The sequence below is a fragment of the Macrosteles quadrilineatus genome, unplaced genomic scaffold, assembly GCF_028750875.1.
Source record: "Macrosteles quadrilineatus isolate MER2022 unplaced genomic scaffold, UCM_ALF_1.0 Scaffold_1__1_contigs__length_201487025, whole genome shotgun sequence".
Taxonomy (NCBI): domain Eukaryota; kingdom Metazoa; phylum Arthropoda; class Insecta; order Hemiptera; family Cicadellidae; genus Macrosteles; species Macrosteles quadrilineatus.
Genome location: NW_026542594.1, coordinates 196059506 through 196082042, shown reverse-complemented (window position 1 = coordinate 196082042; position 22537 = coordinate 196059506). Strand labels below are relative to the sequence as shown.

The following is a 22537-nucleotide window of genomic DNA, read 5'->3' as shown; positions in this document are numbered from 1 at the left end:
TGAGTGGCTCCTTTTTTGGCCCAGAAGTGACATGAATATATCTACTGGCGTTGAACTACCCAACTATTGGCAAAAAAAGTTTTAGGCTACTCCAACTATTGGCACAACTAACCGTTAAACTACCCCAACTACTAACACGACTAAGGGTTGAACTACCCAAAATATTGGCAAAAATAAGTTTTGAGCTACCCCAACTATTGGCACATCTATGCGTTGGACTACCCCAACTATTGCCATAACTAAACGTTGATCTACCCCAACTAAGCGTTGGACTACTCCTTGAGCCAAATCTGCGAAGGAATCAACTTCCTTATTCAATAGGTAAAATTGATCAGGTTTAAAAACTTCTCTTTTGATCGATATTGATTAAAAATTTGTTTTTTGTTTGATATTAATACGTTTAATATTTCTAACAATTAGTGACAATCCAATTGTTAATAGCTTCTGAATATTGAGTTTTCCCATATAATGAGCAAATTTAATAATTGAATTAACCATTGAACAATCAAACAATCTCGTTCTTAACTGTCATTGAGCCTATAGAGCGAAACTCGGATCGGGCCAGACTGTCGGTAAGCGATCGCGATGCGATAGCCTACTTAGGGATTACGCAATCACCATCAACATTGGTTCGTTGACATCTGTTAAGAGGCGACAAAACTGTGTGAAGTAAAAGTCATAAGGAGTTGCTAAATTAAGGACACGAAACGTGGGCTAGAGTTTATAGTGTTACCTGGGTTGTTTAAATGTTAGTAACGCAGCATAAAATGACGGGTGTCAAATCTTGAAATGCTGCTTGGAAATCAAAAGGGCTTGTATCACGAAAAGGATAGGTTTAAATAATACGTGTTGTTGCAAAGTAAATTAATGCGTACGTCTACTGCTAGAATATTCAACATGAAATCTGTGTTATTCGTTGTTAGGTCGAGTCGAGGATTAAAGTTAGCAGAACTCATTATGAGGTACCACAAATGTAACACAATCGCAATGGACGAAATGATTGAATCACTTTTTAAACAGCTGCTTATTTGCATTAGCAGAGTTGAAAACAAGCTGGAAGTCGTTTTGAGAGGTTATCTTTACATACAAATTATTTCGTTTTCTAGCTTTGTTTGTAAATTAATGATGCAATATGACGAAAAATATAGTTCACCAAACGGGCAGTAAGTGACTTTTTAACCCTCACTCCATTTTCCGACCCGGCTTCGCCTCGATCGTAAAACTTCGGTCAAAAACAGTCACTTTAGGCCCTAGTGATGAAATATACTATTCCCATCCTGTGATGATTTACTCTCTTACTGTAATCAGCTGTTTTATAATACAACGTAAACAAGAGAGAAAGAAGAAGAATACAACTGGGATAAAAGTTAAACTTAGGATCGTTACATTTTGGATTAGCAAATGTTGATGCGTTGGTCAAACGATACATTTAAGCTAATCGTAAAAAAAACGTTACTATGGTTCTGATTGGGAAAGCTATAAACTTTTGAAAACGTGCACTTAACAGTAAACATTGTTCTTCAGGAAAACTGTTCGTAGGTTAAACAAAATATAATTCACATAAAATTTTTATGAATTTCACCAAATACAGGTATTTAGATCAATTTTATAACACTCTTGAAAACCCACTAGCTAAGTGACATTTACCTATTCTTGAAGCCACAATTCGTTCGATCAAAACGAATAACTAATGAAAAGTTTATAACATTTGTATCCAAATCTTTACTTTATGATTACATTTTATTTTTCGTAAAATGTTAGTATTACCTAGAAACGTATGATCAAAAAATGTAAATTGTAAGAATTCCGCTTGAATAATCGTGGAGTTGAAACGTCCAACGGTTTTGCAATAGGCATTCACATTGTGGCCAGTTAAACGGGTTCTCATTGGCCCAATTAGTTCAATTGTTACAACCACATGAGGGACAATGTTTACGATGTTGCTGGTCTTGTTTTGACTGCAACGTTTAAACGGAAAAAAGAGATCGAAAGGAGGGGTTTTGAACGTCTTGTTCCCCATATTATCTAAATTGGTGTTATTTCATTATTATGGTCTAAAGTAATTTTGAATGGGCATACGTTAGACAGGAAAATCTAAGGTCGGAAAATTAACGATGGTCAAGAATACACTTCTGGTCAGTCTAAACAATTTTTTTCGTCACACTGGACATTAGGATGTCTACTAATATACAAATTGAGAACATTGGGTATTGTTTAGTTTTATATGGTAGTCGGAAAAGGACATGTCATAAGTTTGAAGATTTATAATCGTTCGACTATTTAACTATGTTGCTCGGTTGAACAAAGTTACTCATCAAATGTTACTCCGCAAACGGAATAAATATTCCAAGTTTTAATTACTGAAATATTTTTACATTTGAGGTTTAGTTTGATTGCCAATAATGGGGTATTTATTGTGGTAATATATAAATTGTAAAACAATGGGGTTACCAAATAAGATTCGAATAACGATGGTATAATTTTATTGGCACTATTTACTTCGTAAAAACCATCGGACCAAGTTTGCAAGGGAAACATCCTGTATACAGTTGACGCCCATGATTTGAATTGACTTTCCACCTTAACCACGAATATTGTTTGAAATTATTCAAAGATAGCCTTGTCCCATTTCAATCAATCAAAATTTAAATCCAGTGGTCATTTGAATCTCTTTAACCACTCAATCGCCCAAGTTTCATTTGAAGTAATTTAATCAAATACTTAAACAAAAGTCATAAGCAAGAAAAAACTGTGATATGACCAAATATGGCCATTTTTTGTACTGAAAGTAACCAGAGTATACTTCTTCCAAAGTCATCACTTAACCACGATCTGTAATTACATTTGAATGCAAATCACAGCCCGATGATTAATATTCATCCAGAACCGAGTAATTATGTCACTAAACGATCAAACTTTCAATCAGCCACGTCGACGGCCTCCAGACCAGCTGATCGTTCATAACTACTAGGTAAACGATCCAGTTTCTTCAGGAGTTAAGAAAGGAGGCTCCAGGGGTGTCAAGGACTTAGGAAGGCGAACAGGATCACAGTCCACTGCGGCAAGTCTTGGGGTAGGACTGGGCGTAGAAGGCCGTAAGGAAAAGTAGAAACAGTTGAGGTAGGACGAGAAAAGAAGGACACGGGAAATCTGGGCATATTTGTGGGTAGGACCATAAGGTGATTACTGGGAATATTTAGAAAGATCAGAATGTCAAAGATCACAGAAAAATTTAGAAACAGTTTGGGTAGGACCATTAGGAGGGAAGATACTGGAACACTAGACACATTTGGATGGAAAGATCAAAATGTTGAAGACTTCAGGAACATTTAGAAGCAGTTGGGGTAGGACCATGCTGCAGTAAGCTACTGGAAAACTAGAAACAGTTGGGAAAAATCAGAATGTCGAATATTACAGGAATATTTAGAAGCAGTCGGGTTTGGACAAGACGGGAGAAAGCTACTGGAACACTAGACACATTTAGAAAGATCAACATGTCGAAGGCATAGGAAAATTTGGAAGCAGTTAGAGTATGACTGGATGGTAAAATGAATAATACAGCAAAGCTATAACAAGTTGGGTAAGGATAAGATGGTGGAAAGCCATATAATAAACACAAAGAAAACAACCGTGGGTAGGACGTAGGTGTGGGACCCAACTGTAGAATGATGTAGAAATGTTGGACACATTCGTATAAGATTTATAGCCAGTTGAGGTATGACCTTGATTGTCGAAGGCAATTTAGAAGGAAATTTAGAAGCATTTGAGTAAGCTTCAGATGGTTGAAGGGTGGAGAAATTTAGAATAAACTGGAGTAGGACCAGATGGTAGAAGAGTAAGGGAAAATTTAGAAGCACTTGAGATAGGAAAAAATGACAGAAGGCTACAAGAAAATTTAAAAGCACGTGGGGTGGGAGGTGGGACCAGACGGTGGAAGGCCATAGAAAAAATGGAAGTAGGATCAGTCGTTGGGAGGGATAGGATCAGACTGATGAGTACAACAAAATGTAGACCAATTTGGGCTAAGATCAGACTGTCGAAGGCTACAGCAAAATTTAGAAGCAGTTGGGGTAGGACCATACGGTAGAAGAATGGAGAGAAATTTCGAAACATTCGAGATAGTACTGGATAATAGACGACCACAGCAAACTTAGAAACGATTGGGGTAGGACCAGACGTATCAAGGCCACAGGAAAACAAGAAGCTATAAAACTTACCGGTACTCTTCAATTGTAGGAATTTAACTGGTTCTGGTGTGATTAATTGGGTTAATGAGTCTGGCCTTGGGCCACACAGATGGAAAGGAAGTTGTTATGGATTTTCTGTAGTTTCAAAACATTGCATTGATAGTAGGAAATTGGAGTGTGAATAAAGTCGAAGTATTTTGCATGATTTAAACCTGTAGCGTGATAATTACAGTAGCCAGTACATCATTGCTGAGCTTTTTGCTACTTGTGTATATTAAACATTCTTCTAGGTAGGTTTGTGATTATGGTTCAGCGAAAGACAAAGATTGAAATTTCTGTCAGCTATAATGGGTAGAGTGTGTTTTCACGTTCACTATCTATTTTATTGTCCTTTCACCAGATTTTAAAGTATTTTAACCTAATAAAATGATTGTAAAACATTACTTGTACTTTGTAATTAAAACCAATGATTTAAAGAGCACATGGAGTAAAAACTATTGAAAATTAAATTACGAAATTTGCCCTAGAAATATTAATTAACATTCAATCACCATTATATGCCCTTTAGGCTTAACACGAATTAAGTAACCATCAAAATATTCTACAATTTTATGATGTCTATTAGTATAAGTTGTCATATAGTAAACAATAGGAGTTGGCACTGACACTGAAATTCAGCTAAAAAAATCGAGACGCTGTAATTTTGTTAGGTTGGTACCAACTAGGGGAATTGGGAATTAGCTATGATTTATGATATACTAGCAGAGTACCCGTCCTTCGTACGGGTTTGGCATATAAGTATAATTCTTATTGCAGCTATACTCAAGCTCTGCGTTTGCAATGAGGGAGAATACAGTTTAATAAAATTTACTTTTTTAAATTTACAGTTTTCTATAGTATTACAAATCTACCATAGCCATAATGTTCTACCACTTCACTTCACCTAAACAATAAAAAAAAATTATCAAAAATTCGCAAAATATCACAAATTATTTATGAAAAAACATAAACATAACAGTAAACAATCCTCCTTTGACAGTTAGTTCTCATTGCGTATCACATTTATTTGTTGCTGCCTAGTTCAAATTAGCTGTTTTCATAAATGCAAAAAAATATATAGTGCTTCACCCTGTTGGTAAATCTTTTAACTTTTTAATGCTTTTGCAAATATAGAACCAACTTTTTAGTTGAAACAGCTGACTAAATTCTTCAATTCCCTTTAAATATGAATACTTATAAGGTTAACATGGGGAACTACAGAGCCACTGGGGCGGAGCCCGAAAGGATTTTTGAGAAAAGAATATGCCTATATGTTAATCGGGAATATGAGCTATCATTATGCCAAATTTCAGCCAAATCCGTCCAGTAGTTAATGCGTGATTGAACTTCAAACAAACAAACAAACAAACAAACAAACACACAAACTTTCACATTTATAATATTAGTAAGATAAAGATTTATGATTTCTGTATAATCCCCCGGTTCAAATGTACTAAGTAAATCGTATAATGTACAGACAAAACAAAATTTTTTGTACCCTTAGTAAAAATGGCGGCCAACGTCTCGCAATTCCCTCATTCAGTTCTACCTCTAGTTGTATAATTTCAATGGAATTGAGTCCTGCATCGACCTCACGGATTGAACACCTAAACCTACCTAAATCTACCTACATGAACATATGTTTTGCTGGTGGCAAGATCAACTAGTGCACCTGACGGTCATAGAGATTTCAGACTAAGATTGTCGATAGCAATATATTGCAGTTAACTTTAATTGCTGTTAATGAACATGTCCTTCTTTGAACCATGTAAAAGGAGTTGTAGAAGATAAAATTAGGGACTGATCATTATTGATTATCAATATCCCCCTTTAGAGCGGTCTTCTTTATGGATGTTTATCGACTGGCACTTGAAGATTTATATTTATAAAGGTATATGAAGGGTAAGTTTAGTTTTGTTGGAAATTTATTGTCACTTAACTAAAAATATTACTACGAAATAGAACGATTATTTGTCTGCTATTTGATCTTTCATATTGTTACCAATTACCATATAAAGAAACACAATACTGGTACACATTTTTTTTTAGTTAATGCGAACTGGCGTCAGTGTAATAATGCGTTACACTGAATTACATGATTGCACTTAATTGCACATGCACCTCATATAAATCACGTCTTAATTGGTATTTTTTTTAATTTTGGCCAATTTTTACACTGTTTTAATCTTATTCAGAAAGAGATCAGCGATGATAACATTGCACTCATTTTGTTAACCCACCGTTCTTTTAGATTTGATTATATCACAATTTTTACGAATAAATCTACACATGTGCTATTTAAAAACATGTTACTTTTAAAACAATTTAATTTACATTTCTGATGTATTTCCTATTGAGTTGAGTTTTTACTCGTTAAACACTCTTTTACACAATCATCTTGTATTTCTTCATTTATTATGTTTACAAGAACAAAGGAATTGTCAGATTACTGTGGTGTTACTTTTAATGCCCTGGAATGCCACCTTGCAAGTGAAAGGAAGAACTTAAGGAGTTGTCAAGAGCCTTGAATTTATCGTAAAGCCGAGGATAGTGCTTAAGTTCTGAATTACCGATTGTTCCCGACAGTCGAGAGTCATTGTTGAAGAGAGGAAGAAGAATGACGATAGAGAGGGATATTACCCCCCCTTTATTATATTAATGGGTTGAGAGATGGGATTGTAATATTTAATATTTACTCAATGTATGAAAATCGACTACTTTTTACTTCCTCTCCTAAACATAGTATATAGGGAAAGTAAAATATAGTTTAAAAAAATCTAATTTTATTTTTAGGTGGATATTTTTGGCCCACTTGAACCCAAAAAAGTTGTTTTCGAAGTGATGTATGTGTGATTGGATGTGTACATAGCTTCAGACCACAACTGTGGTCCGATTTTGATGAAATTTGGTATGCGAGTGTACTAATCAATGGTACCTCCAGGCTTTTTGTAAATTTCCTCAAAATTTTGATTTTCAATTGTAATTTTCCCATATAACCCAATAAAAAGGGGGAGATTCGGATTTGCACGAAAACGGCCCAAACGATTTTTATTAAAATTGTTTAATTTACAGACCTTTTACTTATTAAAAACTTCCTCCATTGCTGTAAAATAACAGTTCAAAAGTTACAGCAACTTATGTGATTTTCCATAAAATAACGGGAAAATCAGATTTCTGAGAACACTGCTCTACAGATTTTGTTTCAAATATACTATGTTATATTCCTTTCAACTCCAAACAAAAGTGTACAACCCCAATTGCTGTAGTAATTAAGATTCAAAAGTGATTGCAGCTTTTGTGATTTTTCCCCATAGACATCATAGTTACTTCCACCGCATACCTATGAAGGGTTTGACAAGCTAACGGATATTCTAAGTCTAAATGTCAAGTATATATTGCAATTATTATACATATTTTATGTGTGAATTACATTTGTGTCTTAAGAATATTATAATTATTTGCTAAACATTTCATATTGATAGAACCTCCAACATAATCTTATTTTACTTCCTTGTTTTTGCATAAAAATAACGGTTTAAACAGAAATCTTGGTGACAGCTTTTAAATATCGTTGACACTATTTAACACAAAATGAAACTACACTTTAACTTGAGGTCGAAGTTACATGTTAAGTTTTGTCGTGGTCGGGTAGTTTTACATAATTGATCAACACACAGCTCACGCACTACAGTGTGTGCCATAGCCTTGTTGCCAAGTCTGGATCCTGATTACTTGAATAGAATGCGGCAATCTTACATTAAGACATCGATTATCTATCTATATATTAATAGGCAAGCATGTTTCTTTAAAACCTTTTTTCTCAGCTCGTGTTCATCGTAGGGAAAATCTACGCATACCGTTAGAAAACTATTTTCCTGTAGGTGTGCAGAATCCCTTTATAAATTTAAATAGGCTCAAAGATAAGCACAAAAAATGAGTTTAAAAATTTGAAAATATTAACATGGATCTTATGCGTTGCCATGCTGGTAACGAAAATAACAACGAAATATAAACAGAAAACCAAAACAAATGGAAGAAACTCAAATCACATGTTTTATTTACTGTGTGGGGTGAAAATAGATAAGTGAGTACATTACGTATTTTTGGTCGAGTTTCGACCACTGGACGACCTCTCGTATTAATATATATAAAGTTTGTTCAAACAATGAATATTATAACTGAAACGGTATGGATCATAAACATAAACAAATTACGTCACTGGTCCGAAATAGCTGTAAACAGCTGGTTTGGATGTTTTTTGACAGTTCCTTTTAAATATTCACAAAACAATTTTACTTTCAGGTCGGTGACATAATTTGTTTATGTTTATAAACCGTTTATGTTATAATATTCGTATTTTAAACGATAATTGAGGTTATTCACTTCGTCGGATGTATTTGACGAATAACATGGTTCAATTTTGTAAAAGAAAAACATAAAATACAATTTTAATAACTGTCATCCCTGCCTTGACGTAAGTGTGCTTAAAAACTCTGTAAATATTGTTAAAATTCGATTGTTTTAATAACATTTTTGTTTATTTAGAAATTAAATTAAAACAGATTAAAATTTGTACCAGCATTGGTGGTTATACAATTTATTAAGTAATGTTACAATGGGGTAGACAATTTATTTTAGGTAATGATAAATGGTAAGTATGAGATTTAAATTAAGATTTTCAAAATTTCAATGACTTGTGCATAGTGTTTACAATTTAGCAGCAAATATTTTAAGAAGACTTTGTTTTAATTTTTATTCTAAACTAGCAGAGCACCCGTCCTTCGTACGGGGTTGGCATATAAGTAGAAAATGTTTTGCAGTTATACTCAAGCTTTGCGTTGTTTAGTTCAAATGAGCTGTTGTTGTGCCAAAGGCATGGATTGAATTAATATATTAAATGCCAGCTGGCTATAATTCATTTGTTATTGTTTTGAACTTATAATTGTTACTATAAAAATACAAAAACTGTGAACCAAACTCTCAACTTATTTCAGTTTTATCTAACTTTTAATCTTATAAAACTAACTAACTTTAAACTAACACTTAACACTTTACCTAACACTTTACAACTAACTATTTGACAGTTGTCATATATGCAAAAACAAAATAATAATAGTGCTGCACCCTGTTGGGAAACCTCACAACTTTTTAATGCTATTGCATATTATAGAACCAACTTGTAAAGTTGAAACAGCTGACTAAATTCTTTAATTCCCTCTAAATATGAATACTCATAAGGTTAACAAGGGGAACTACAGAGCCATTGGGGTGGAGCCCGAAAGGATTTTTGAGATAAGAATATGCTTAAATTTTAATCGGGAATGTGAGCTATCAAAATGTTAAATTTCAGCCCAATCCGTCCAGTAGTTTATGCGTGATTGAGCAACACACACACAAACACACACACAAACTCACAAACTTTCAGATTTATAAAATTGGTAAGATAGTTTAAATTATAAGCTATAGAAACCCTAAATATTATGTACCCATTTTCTGTACTTCAATCAGTGACTTTTGTATATTGTTAGATTCTCATTTTAAATAAAATTTATTTGTATTTAATTTTGTGCTGTAAACAAAGTATAACGTTAGGATTGAAGTTATACAACGTTTATGTAACTGCATTAACAGCTGGTTGACCGATAGCATTCTGACATTAACATTAATATTAATGCAATCTTGGTACTGCACATAAAAGCAACAATCTCGAATCAGCTGTTCTGCTGATTCTGTAATGGATGGAGAAAAACTTGAACAGGTAAAAACTTGAAATGCCCGAACAAGTCCGAGTTATGCTAAACTACTAGATGGAGCTCGAGCAATAACAGTTAAGATTAAATTAGGTTCAAGTCTTTGAGGTAGTAAATTTAAATTCTACTTAGATTTTCAAGTGCACTTTTAATTACATGATTCCTTAAATGTGATAATTATTTTGAGTGAATTTTAGACGTAGCGTTTTTGTTTCGATTGCTATTCTATAATTACAACTTAATCTATGATGACTAAAACTTTTGACTTAAAACGTTTGATGTTGCTGAGTTATAAAAGCATTGTTGATGTTGAAATGTTTCTCTCTGTTTCTTAGGGTACAGTTTATAATTTGTTAATTTCCCTAACTGTATCACCAGACAAGAAACAGTTTACAAATACATTGTATAATGTATTGTGTGTGTGAGTGTTGTTAACACATTTTTAATTGGTTTAACCGGATGAAACAAGAAATTATTTAAGAACAAAACGTTCTATACACAAACCGAACAGAAATAAGCACCACCTTAAATCGTCTTGATGGAGATCCATGCAGTGGTCCGAAAGGCAGTGCTCCGAAAGGCACTGGTTCGAAAATCATTTTCGGACTACTGCCTTTCTGAGTACTGCCTTTCGGAGCAGTGCCTGACCATGCTAAATCTTTCTGACCAGTGCCTCATCTTTGTATTATTTTCGAACCACTGCCTCTCGGACCACTGTCTTTCGGAGCAGTGCCTGAGCGTGCAGATTGTTTCGAACCAGTGCCTTAGCAATGCATTCTTTTCTGACCACTGCCTTTCGGAGTAACGCCTGGGCTCTAACATTGGTTGAGGGAGGCGCAAGAACCGAAGGCGGAGACCCGTTGTAGGGGAAGGAGGGGTGTGTCAGTGGTGGGCGGAGTCAGAATGCCACGGTCATTGACGAGACTTTCTCTGGAGGAATAACCCAGCACCACCGCGCCATCCCGAGCGCTTCCGAACCATAACGAATACAGCCGAGGTCCGAATATAACTCCTTGTGTCGTGTCTGGAATCGGGACAGCGGAATTGAAATCGGAACGAAACATCGGAGCGATTTCTTCCAATCCCGAGTCTCCTTTAAACACTGATAGGAATAGATTAGTTGTTTAATGATGTTATGTAATTAATTATACCTATTTGCAGACCAATTATTAAAAGTTAAAAAATCCTATGTAAGCCAAACTAATCCTTTAATCTTCTTCAGTATATATTTATCCTTTCAAAAATCTCCTATGTTTTCTGGAAAAATAAATAGTAAATTTCAATTTACCTATAGTTAGGCAACAGTTTTAAAGTAATTTTGAAAAAAATATACTTAAATGCAGAAAGCTATGTGGAAATAAATGATATTTTACATGTTTAGACACAATAATAACAAGTAAGTCGATTTTTTCGTAAACATCCCCCTTATTTTAATTAGGTACTGTTAGTTTTCCTATCCATCTAAATTTAATTATGCCAGTTGTATAGCTCATTCCGTCTGATATGCGAAGTTAACATTGCTATTATTTTTTTAGCTTCTTAATTGAAATCAATGTGGCCTATCCAAAAACACCAACTTACCTAAGGTTAGCAATATCCTATTATTAGAATGCTACGGTAATAACTTATTCTCTTTTGGGAAACTTGCTAAAATTATATCCTAGTGTTGGTATATTAATTACTATTTATTAGATCTCGTTCGTTTGTTTTTTAAGATAACGATACGTTATTGTTTAGTGCGCCCGTTTAAAAAGAAAACTTACAGTTACGTTACCTATAGGAAGGAACTTAGCATTTCATTTATTCCCGTAGGAATTAGATTATACAACACAGTATGAATAAATATTGATGATGAATAAGTCTTTTTATTTCGGTTGGTCGCCTACGTTTAATTACTTTTAAAGACGAATAACTGGAAACATAAGATAGCAAATGAGAGACACCATAACATAATACCTAACCAAATGCCAAAATAAATATTACAAGTTTAATTCATTATAGGCTACTTTGATTCCTCAAATGAAACTTAATTGGATGCTAGTTTCAATGAGTAAAGCGATTGCTACTGCTACAAGAATATGAAGGAAACACATCAAATTACATTTTAAAATGTAGGTAGGCTTATTCAATCAAAATCAACTCCCTTAACATATGTAAAACATAAATAGTTGTAAATCCTCAAACAATAACAAAATTCGAATGTTAAAGTAAACGCGTAAAGTAAATTAATTAAGTGAATTATAATTAGAAATCTGAGAAGATAGAACAAAATTTGACACTCTTTTAACAGTAAGGGGCTGTCGTCAAGATGCTACCCCGACAACACGCCACCATCTAGAAAGTCGAAGTGTTGGGTTGACTTGTCCAGCCATTTAAGTGTCATACCAACAGAATAGTAATTAATTATAATATATAGTACATTGTCGTTCTGTCCGCCAGTAATTTTAATACGGGAATATGTTTGATTTCTTCATAAACCCCTTATTTGTACTGCCGTTGATTATGGACGCTATCTGAAAACAAGTGCATGTAATACACCATATATAAAAAGGGAACGTGATCCACATGATATTATTTCTTTGTACTATCGGTCACTAATTACTGTACAGAAACATCATTTTCCTGCCAGCAGTAAGCTATTTACACTATCGTCGATTATAGGCGCTAACTAGAGCTACAGTTAAACATAAACAAGGTATAGTACGTCAACTTGTGACCTACAGATATACGAACTGTCAATTAAATTGTAAGTTAAATTGTAATATATAACCAGGTAAAAATGTAGACTAGTGTTTCATGTAGTACATGCAAAACCTTATAAATTGCATTAGGTTTGTGACAGTATGGTTTAGTTTTATAACTCTTGATTTCAAAGAAGCCTTTGATAATAAATTACGCTTGTAATTTTTTTAGTTAAGAAAAACATCCAGGATAACATTTTACTAAAATTTTTTGTTAGATATCTACTGGGGAGCGAGATGGTCTAATGGTAAGACCTGGGGCTCCGGAGTCTTATAGCACGGGTTCAAATCCCACCAATAACAAATGGACTTTATTTACGTGGTAATGCAACGACCCTCTTGGAAGTGTTGGGTGGACTTGTAGGTGGCATTTAAGTGCCATACCGACAGTATTGTCATTAATCGTAATCTATTGTACATTTTCGTACTGTCCGCCAGTATTTTTAATACGGGAATACGTGGTAATGGGAACACCATTATAGCAACGATACGAAATTCTTCCATCGGCCTCGGTGGTGTAGTGGATAGCATGTCGGGCTGTAAATCTGCAGGTTCCGGGTTCGAATCCCGGTGGCAACACCAACTTTTTTATCAAAAGTAGTTTTCATATCAGTAAGTTTGGTTGGGTTGGTTAAGTTATGACAGTTTAATTTCATAATTAAAAAATTATAAAATTGATTTTTAGGCGTTTATAATTTTATTTTATGAACAAAACTAATTTTTAGATTAGTAAACCTTTATTAGATTTTTTCATAATTAGCACGTTTGGTTATGTTGGTTAAGTTATGACAGTTTAATTTAATAATAGAAAAATTGTAAGATTAATTTTATAATTTTTCTCAATTTTATAATTAACTAATAGTGAAGTAAAAATTACGCTCTACTACAACACTGTTCACGGAGGAATTTTGAACTAAACTATGACGCCATCGTTGCCTCACTTATACTTCCCGTAAGTCCGACCCCTATATTTAACACTTGACTTATGATCCTGCACAGATGTAGCATTGACTTTGGAATGGATTAAAATGCTTGCCCACTTAATATTGCAAGCAGATAATTGCATTTGCATTTACGATACCCAACCGGGAACAGTTCTCCTAATAATTTCTTTTAATAATTATCTACAGCCGAATCAAAAGCATAAATCTACTAAGGGACATGCAGGTGAAATGTGTGCCGATGCGACACCGTAGCGAACGCAATTGGCATTCAAATATTTCAATCTGATGAATAACAAAAGAGCAGCGGTGATTGTACTACGTTACCCCGAGATTGGACGTAGTTCCCTGAAACACCCAAAGGTAGCAGCACTGCCTGGATCAGTAGTAAGTAGCTTGAAGAGAGTGTTGGATCTCTTCAGATTCGGATTCAGCGCCCCCAAAAAAAAATAAAGTTAAGAAAAAAACTCGTAACAGTTATTTTTTGTAACGTGAGGTAGATTTCCACGACGATTTGACTGGACTATTACTACTTTGCCACTTAACTAATAAGTTTGTTCTATGACATGCAATAGCATTAAAAAGTTATAAGGTTTACCAACAGGTTGCAGCACTATAATCTTTTGGGAGTATCGATAGAGCATCCCCGGGCGGGAACATTACGCATCCCTGCGGATATCCTGGGATATCCCAGGTTGACCATAGGACTACTATGGGATATCTTGCATATCCTGTCGCAATATCCTGCCTGATAATCTTTTGATTGCCAGTTTGGTTCACGCTGTAGTCTATAACTTTTTATCAAAGATTTAGCTTAGAATACTTCTTGACTGTACATCTTTTGTTGGAATTTAAGGCATTTATAATTTTATTTTATTGACAGAAATTTTTATTAGATTTTTCTATTAGAAAAACCTTCATTCGATTTTTCCTTTATCAGCAAGTTTGGTTAGGTTATATGACAGTTTGATTTTATAATAATTTATAGTGATTTTATTTTAGAACAGAACTATTTTTTTCAATTAGTAAACCTTCTACCGATTTTATGTTGTGGGATTTTTATTCGGAGATTAAACATGTTGTTATGTGTTAATATATTATTTTTGTGATGGTACTACGGGGCAAACCCTTAGAACTAAAGACACAGACGTCAATAAAGAGATTAAGAAAACAAAATTTAGGAAACTTTTAAAAACATCCAGTTGTGTCACCTTTTTCTGTTTAGATTGTAATAATAAATCATAGGTCGTGTATTCAGCAAAATTAACTTAAAATATTACTATAGGATACTAATTGCAAATATATTATATACTTGCAGAGTACCCATCCTTCGTACGGGGTCGGCATATAAATATAAAATGCTTATTGCATTTATACTCAAGCTTTTCGTTCACAGTTTTTTGTTGCTACTTGGTAAAAATTAGCTGTTTTCATAAAAAAGTATATATATAAATAATAATAGTGCTGCACCCTGTTGGTAAACCTTATAAATTTTAATGCTTTTGCATATCATAGAACCAACTTTTTTAGTTGAAACCGCTGACTAAAATCTTTAATTCCCTTTAAATATGAATACTCATAAGGTTAACATGGGGAACTACAGAGCCACTGGGGCGGAGTCCGAAAGGATTTTTGAGATAAGAATATGCCTATATGTTAATCGGGTATGTGAGCTATCATCATGCCAAATTTCAGCTCAATCAATCAAGTAGTTAATGCGTGATTGAACTTCAAACAAACAAACAAACACACAAACTTTCACATTTATTTATAATATTAGTAAGATTTGTTTACAACAATATAAATTTAAGATATATATTCACTTACTATAGCAAATTTATGATTGGATTTTTATGCATGGGCATTTAATGATATGTATTTGGATATCTTAAGCTCTATAGAGGTTGCATAACAAATTTGCATTACAATAACATTAAGTACAATTTTATCTAGTGATTACAAAGGTTACACACATTTTCAGTGATATGGAATAATTCATATGGAATAATCCACATAGCAACTTTAAGATTGGTTTTTATCTACGGGAATTTAATTATGTTTATGTTAGTATAATATTGGCTATATAACTTAAGTTCTATAAAGGTTCCTTTAATAGAAACTCATTACAATAACCTAAAGGCTGCGCTCTACCTGTCTGGCGCGTGCAAATGTAAGGGGCTTAAGTTCTAACTGTTTGTAGCCCCAATTGTTAACTGATTTAAAAGATCTTGGTGACATATATTTCGACAATGTTATTGTAGGTAATCAGCTTATTTTGGGCTTAAAGATTGGTAAAAATGTTAAAATTCTTTTTACATATATACAAATATTTTTTAGAGAAAAACAAGAATATGCAGTTAGTTTATTAAAAAGTTTAAGGACGACGCAATGACCCAGATTCGAAAGGATTGCAAGCGCTCTTCATGGCGCTGTTCAATGCAATGGTAGCTATAGGAACATCGACGTTAAGCAACTACGTATTGAGAAATACTGAGCGCACCCTTCAGTACAATTTTATCAAGGTTACACAATTTTTTATGGAATAATTCCTTCACTAAAAACATAGCAACATTGTTAAGGAAAATATATCCTGGGGAGTATCCCCGATGTCAACTGCCCCTGGTCCTGGTCCTTGTGGTAACGTAGAGTGATTGAGTGAAGTGAGAAGTGACTAACCGACACTGTCGTCACCGCGCCAAAAAGTAGGGGCATGTCAAGAGGTAAGGGGGACGGGAGGCTGCTCCCACTCCACACCTGTATAGCTCCGCCCATTCGCTGCGAGGGGGAACCACGTTTCGAAGCAGTGCCTGACCACGCACATTCTTTCGGACCAGTGCCTGACCCTTGCATTCTTTTCTGACTAGTGACTTTCGGTGTTATAACTTTCGGAGCAGTGCCTGGATGCACATATTGTTTCGGACCAGTGCCTGGATGCACAAAATGTTTCTGACTAGTGACTTTCGGAGTTGTGACTTTCGAACCAGTGCCTTTCGAACTTATGCCGTTCGAAGCAGTGCCTGACCATGTAATTTCTTTCGGACCAGTGCCTTTCGGAGTACTGACTTTCGGACCACTGCCGCGCACCCGTCTTGATGTGAGCCATGAGGATAGATCATATAAAAGAGAGTTTGTTTATCCATGCCAAAATAAACCCAAATCATTTCACCATCAAAAGGTTATAGAAGTTTCATGTAACTTTTCAAACCCAAGAATAACACAAGCATTTGTAACATTACAGCTCTGAATACAATTAAATTTACTGTTTAATTTGGATTAGCTGTTTGTTTTATTGTTGTCATGTGACACTTTCCAAATCGGTTAGTTTTCGTAAAGTATTCGTAATTTCTAGATGGTTCGATCGGTATGGATCATAAACATAAACAAATGACGTTTTTGGCCCAAAAATAAACATTATTTAACATTGCTTAAATTGAACTGCCAAAACATATGTTCAATGATATTAGTATAGGATTCGGGCCAACAACTTCATTTTTGTTTATGTTTATGATCCATACCGGGATTTTTCTAGTAATCGTGTTCGATACTAGACCCGGTCGTCCTTGATCACTGGATTCTTCATAAATGATCGTTACTATTTAGTATGCATTTACTAATAAATCTGCTAATATAAGTGAGTAAAAAAGCTACACAAATCATCTCACTTCATTATACATAAACAATACCCCCGCCGCAGCAAACCTGCAGACTAAGCAAATTTCCATTTGCCTGATTTGATTATCTACTATAAATATTAGGTTTAACGAGTACCTAGGTTTGCTGCCTACAGGGAGAGTAATAAAGTGTGTTTTTTAGTAAAATATTAATAGCTTAGTATAAAATAAATAGATTCGCCAGGTTTGATCCAAATATATCCATAAACAAGCCAACTACAACAGTTTAGTCTACTTATTCTCCGTAAGAATAACATGGGAATTGTATGTCCTGTTTCATTTGTCAGGACCATTTTAAAAAAGCCCAATAACCAAGGACAGCTGGGTTCAGTTTCGAAATATCATATAGCTACACACTTTTCTCAATTGTGTCTTCATGGAATTATAATTGGTAGAAATAGGTTTCAATAATTAATTCTTTATTTTATCGCGCATAAAAATGGGTAATATAAAATGTATGTAGGTTAAGTGTACAATTGAGTAGAATGTTTATGCTTAAGCGGACCAATTGTATTCTATATTGTGGTGCCATGGCCCTTCGTATTCCTGAGGACTTTCCAATTAGACAGGTTCCATTATACAGACTATAGAGTCATCAACATAGCGTGTACTAGTGTTTCTTGTACATCTTATATAGTATACTGATTATGAACGACTTTTGGTCCATTGTACTTATGCAAAGGTTATAGATAACCTAAAGACAAAGGTTAAATTTGATTCACTGATTATTCTTTCAGAAAAAAGCAGAAACGGAAACTCCTTGATTCAGGCGAAAAATAGCTCAAGAACACTGAAATCAGGACGGAAAGCGCCAGGAGTCAACGGAGCGAAGGAGAAAGTTCGAAGGTCCTGGGAGTCTGCAGACAAATCTCGTGATCAGCTGATTGTTACACAACAGCTGGTGTCGTTGACCCAATGAGAGTGTAGACATCAACACTGGGATCTTGGTCAAGTGCAAGGAAATCTGGAGGGAAACCGAGTCTGTTGCCAAGCAACCGCTAACGACTCGGAACCGCCAAAAACTTTACGGGAATCCATGTGGCGGGGAAGGTATATCCATAAGATATGTATATGAACACGTAATTTACACGTTTAGCTGGAAAAATGAGTGTATATGTGCTACCATTATGTCAGTAGGTTGCCATTTGAATTCTAAAAAAGTCAAACATTTTGAATGGTACGATGCCCATGACCATTTGACTTTTACGAAATTATCCTGCCTGATCTTAAAACCAGATGATCTTAGAAACAGTTTATCTTAGAAACGGATGATCTTAGAAACAGTTGATTTTAGAAACAGCTGATCTTAGAAACAGCTGATCTTAGAAACAGCTGATCTTAGAAACAGCTGATCTTATTCAGTAACAAATCTGTCCTCTCATTCATTCAATACTCAAAGTTTACCGCTGATGTGTTAGCGCAACAAAAATACATCTCTGCCCATGTTTATTGGATTTAGTGTGTTTTATTTATTTTTATTTACTTTCTGTAACAATCCTAATCTAAATTGATGTTTTTTTTTATCAAATTCGGGAGTGGGGTCTTAAAAGACTTTTAAAAAATTGAAAAAAACACGATTTTAATTAGTTTTCTGCCCACGGTTGTTACCTGATCTATCAGCTAAAAGTGAAGGTGTGTAGCATTGTTTTTGTAATGTTGGCAACACAACTGCACCACAATCCAAGGCAAACATGAGTGAAATATGGTGGTAGAATGTAAGCTATGACAAGAATCATTTACCGACGAATAAATTGATTATTTTATACAAGATTTTTGAATTGTTAAGTTCAATGACAGCTGTTGTAATATTTATTTGTTTGGAATACTTTCAGGTCCGAACCAGAGTCCTTTGGATTCTGAGGTAAGCTCTTTAACTACTTAGCTGACTTGGCCGGTGAAAAGTGGCGATTGAATAAAATTCTTGTTTCACAACTAAAAAGTGATTTTTGCTATCACCTCACCAATAATGTAAATCTATAAAGATAGGTTTGGTGATTTGATGGGAATATTGATTTAGTTACTCTAAACTTTGATTGAAAGATAAACAGTTTGCAAAATTCAAATATGTAAAACATTCTACAATAATTAATTCTACTGAATAAAAACAGCAAAAAACGTACTGTATTTTGGCAACCAATCGCTACAGAATTAAAATATAGTATACTAATACTTACTAACTTATTGGTTGGCATATTACGTGTTTGCGGTATTATAAGAATTCAGAGTGTCCCGTTAGTATACATGCAGACTTCGGAAAATAGTTTTGTGGTTCTATTTAGATACTATTACTTTCAATTTAAATCGAAGTACGGTTTTTGTTATTTTTACTAAATGATGCACTAGAGAACTAAATAATCATCCAAGATTTTAAAATTATTTTGTTACGATTGATTTAAGTATTTTATTCGTTAAAGGTCTTTATAATGTTTTAGTATTTTAATAAACAGTGTTTTGACTTCTGGGTAATTACTTTCAATAATGAATACTTCCAGATATTCCTTAAATATATTTAAGGTAAACGAGTTCTAGCCTTGCATGGGGCCAGGGTCATATAAATGATTTAATACGATAATATCTAATGCATCGATCACGAAATCGCCTACAGCATTTACGGCAATTTGTACTTTTAGGTGTCTCTACACATTTTTTGCCTTAGATTGGACAAGGAAATGACAGTACGTAGACTTAATATACTTTAAACTGTTTCCACACTACACGAAACAAAACAATACACATATGCAGGAGTTTTTTGGAATAATTTAATGTTTTCTGGCTAATGAAATCGGACGGTAGATAAATTTATGTACTCATTTTATTTTGTATAGACTTCAAGAATATTGTACATACTATTTATTATAGCCGAAATCAAATTAACGACAAATATGTATATTTTTATATAAATAATTATTTATGTATTTGTTATTTGAGATGCACAGTAAAGTATGTATTCTATCGTAAGAATTGATGTTGTAACAAAATTTAAACGTTAAATTAGAACAGTGTTGTCATTTTTATAACATGCACAAAATTAAGAATATATATAGATAATTTGTTTTAAAATCGTATATAAAATTTCACATGGATACTAAAAATTATTAATATCAAGCATATTTATCGTGAATATATGATAAGTATTCATTCCTCCAAGAAATATTGGATCAAATATTGTACAACTGAATTAATAAATTATATAAACAACAAGTTGATGTATTCATAAAAAAAAATTAAAATGAAAAAATGTATTCTATTATTGCATGTGTTCATCCAATGTACATAATTGAAATTTTGTATTTTATTGTTTATACATTGCTCAAGGGAGTCAATTAAAATTTTAATAATGGATAAAACAACTATATTAAAATATCTTAATAATACATTAGAAATATTTTGTTAACCAACACTTTTTCAAAAAAATGGTGACTTAATCATTGTAATTGTTAAGTTTTGAAATTCGGGGATGCGTGTTGTTGTAATTTATAGCTTCGAAAACAGCACCTTATCAATCTCCTTCTAAACAGTTTGTAGTATTAAAATATAATAATTTATTTGTTGGCGGAAAAGAAATGTCAGGGTCAAATACGTCCATACGGTATTTATACTAGTAATTTTAGTACACTAATACAACTGTAAAAAAATCTTGCAATGAACGTGGACTCTGAAACTGGGGCTGGAAAAATCACTTGAATAGTTTCACCGAAACCTCACTTCACCCAAAAACTTAAGACGAATGAGGCGTATGAGTTGTGAATAACGAATGCAGGCAGGATTGAGAGAGAAGAAGATGATCAGTGTAGTATTGTTGCTAATATCAGCTGTTTCTCAATATAGCACCATTCATACAAACTTACAGAAAAGACAGCATAGAATTTAGTTTTAATAGTAAACAAACTGAAATCTACATGCTATTATATTTGAATGAATTTCAGAACATAATTTTCTTCTTTTAAAGGAAAACGTTTAAATGTTTAAATTAGAATGAACTCGCAAATTTTATAATTTGTATTAGCAATTTCAGAACATGTTTTTTCTTCTTTTGAAACTCCCTTAGTTGCATTGAATCAATAATAAAAAAAATATTAATTACTGTATTTCCAAAGTATAGAGAGCTTTTTATTCTATTGATAAATTCTTAATGATCTAAAATTTAATAGTAAATGTTTATAAATATTTCCCATAGTTTACTAATTTTTAAAGCTGAAATACTCGGATAGCCTATTGTAATCTAATAAAATCAATATAATTTCCTTGAATTTGTTAAACAATTTGTAATCATTTAAATATTATTTTAAAAACTGTAAAACTAGATATAAAGCAATATTAAATTATGTTTAAATTATTCAGTACGTTTGAATTTTTTCATATTTCTATGAAATTGCTGTCAGCAAACAAACTAGATTAACACAACATTTTAATTTTATAAAGTTATGTGAATTCTTTAACATAGTGTGGTAATGATACAATTTCTATGTTGTGCTAGTGACAATATCTATCTTGTATTTGTATTATGTGCTGACATACCTGCACAGGCAGTATAAACAGTGTAGTCAAGGGAGAAAGGACCCACACTAGACACAAACACGGTTTTGACTGAAGGAGTTGTGAGAGAGGCAATGGAAGGCCCTCCGCGCGGGTGTATATGCACTCCCCTCCAGCTGGTACGAAACAATACGCTATACGCTGTATGACGTATACTTAACGCTATACTTAAACTTTGTTGTTTGATGGTAAATTAAGGGTGTATAACGTACACCTTATGTTTAAAACTTAAACTTTGCTGTTTGGTGGTAAATTTAAGGTGTATAAAGTACACTTTATGCTATAAGACTTATACTTTGCTGTTTGACAGTAAATTAAGGGTGTATAACGTACACCTTAAGTATAAAACTTAATCTTTGCTGTTTGATGGTAAATTTAAGCTGTATAACGTACACCTTATGTATAAAACTTAAACTTTGCTGTTTGATGGAAAATTTACCTTGTATAACGTACACTTTACGCTATAAGACTTAAACTTTGCTGTTTGATGGTAAATGTAAGGTGTATAAAGTACACCTTATGTTATAAGACTTAAACTTTGCTGTTTGATGATAAATTTACCTTGTATAACGTACACTTTACACTATAAGACCTAAACTTTGCTGTTTGGTGGTATATTTACCCTGTATAACGTACACTTTACACTATAAGACCTAAACTTTGCTGTTTGAT

At 33.5% G+C, this 22537-nt stretch overlaps 1 protein-coding gene across 1 annotated transcript in view; it reads right to left on the bottom strand.

The window, feature by feature from the left end:
• LOC128993364 (beta-alanyl-bioamine nonribosomal peptide synthetase ebony) overlaps positions 1-21934 on the bottom strand; it is a 60155-nt gene extending 38221 nt beyond the window's left edge. The window contains exon 1 of the mRNA XM_054417219.1: positions 21848-21934. The gene's annotated coding sequence lies outside the window, so the exon portion shown is untranslated. The remainder of the gene's footprint in view (positions 1-21847) is intronic.
• Positions 21935-22537: the final 603 nt, after the last annotated feature.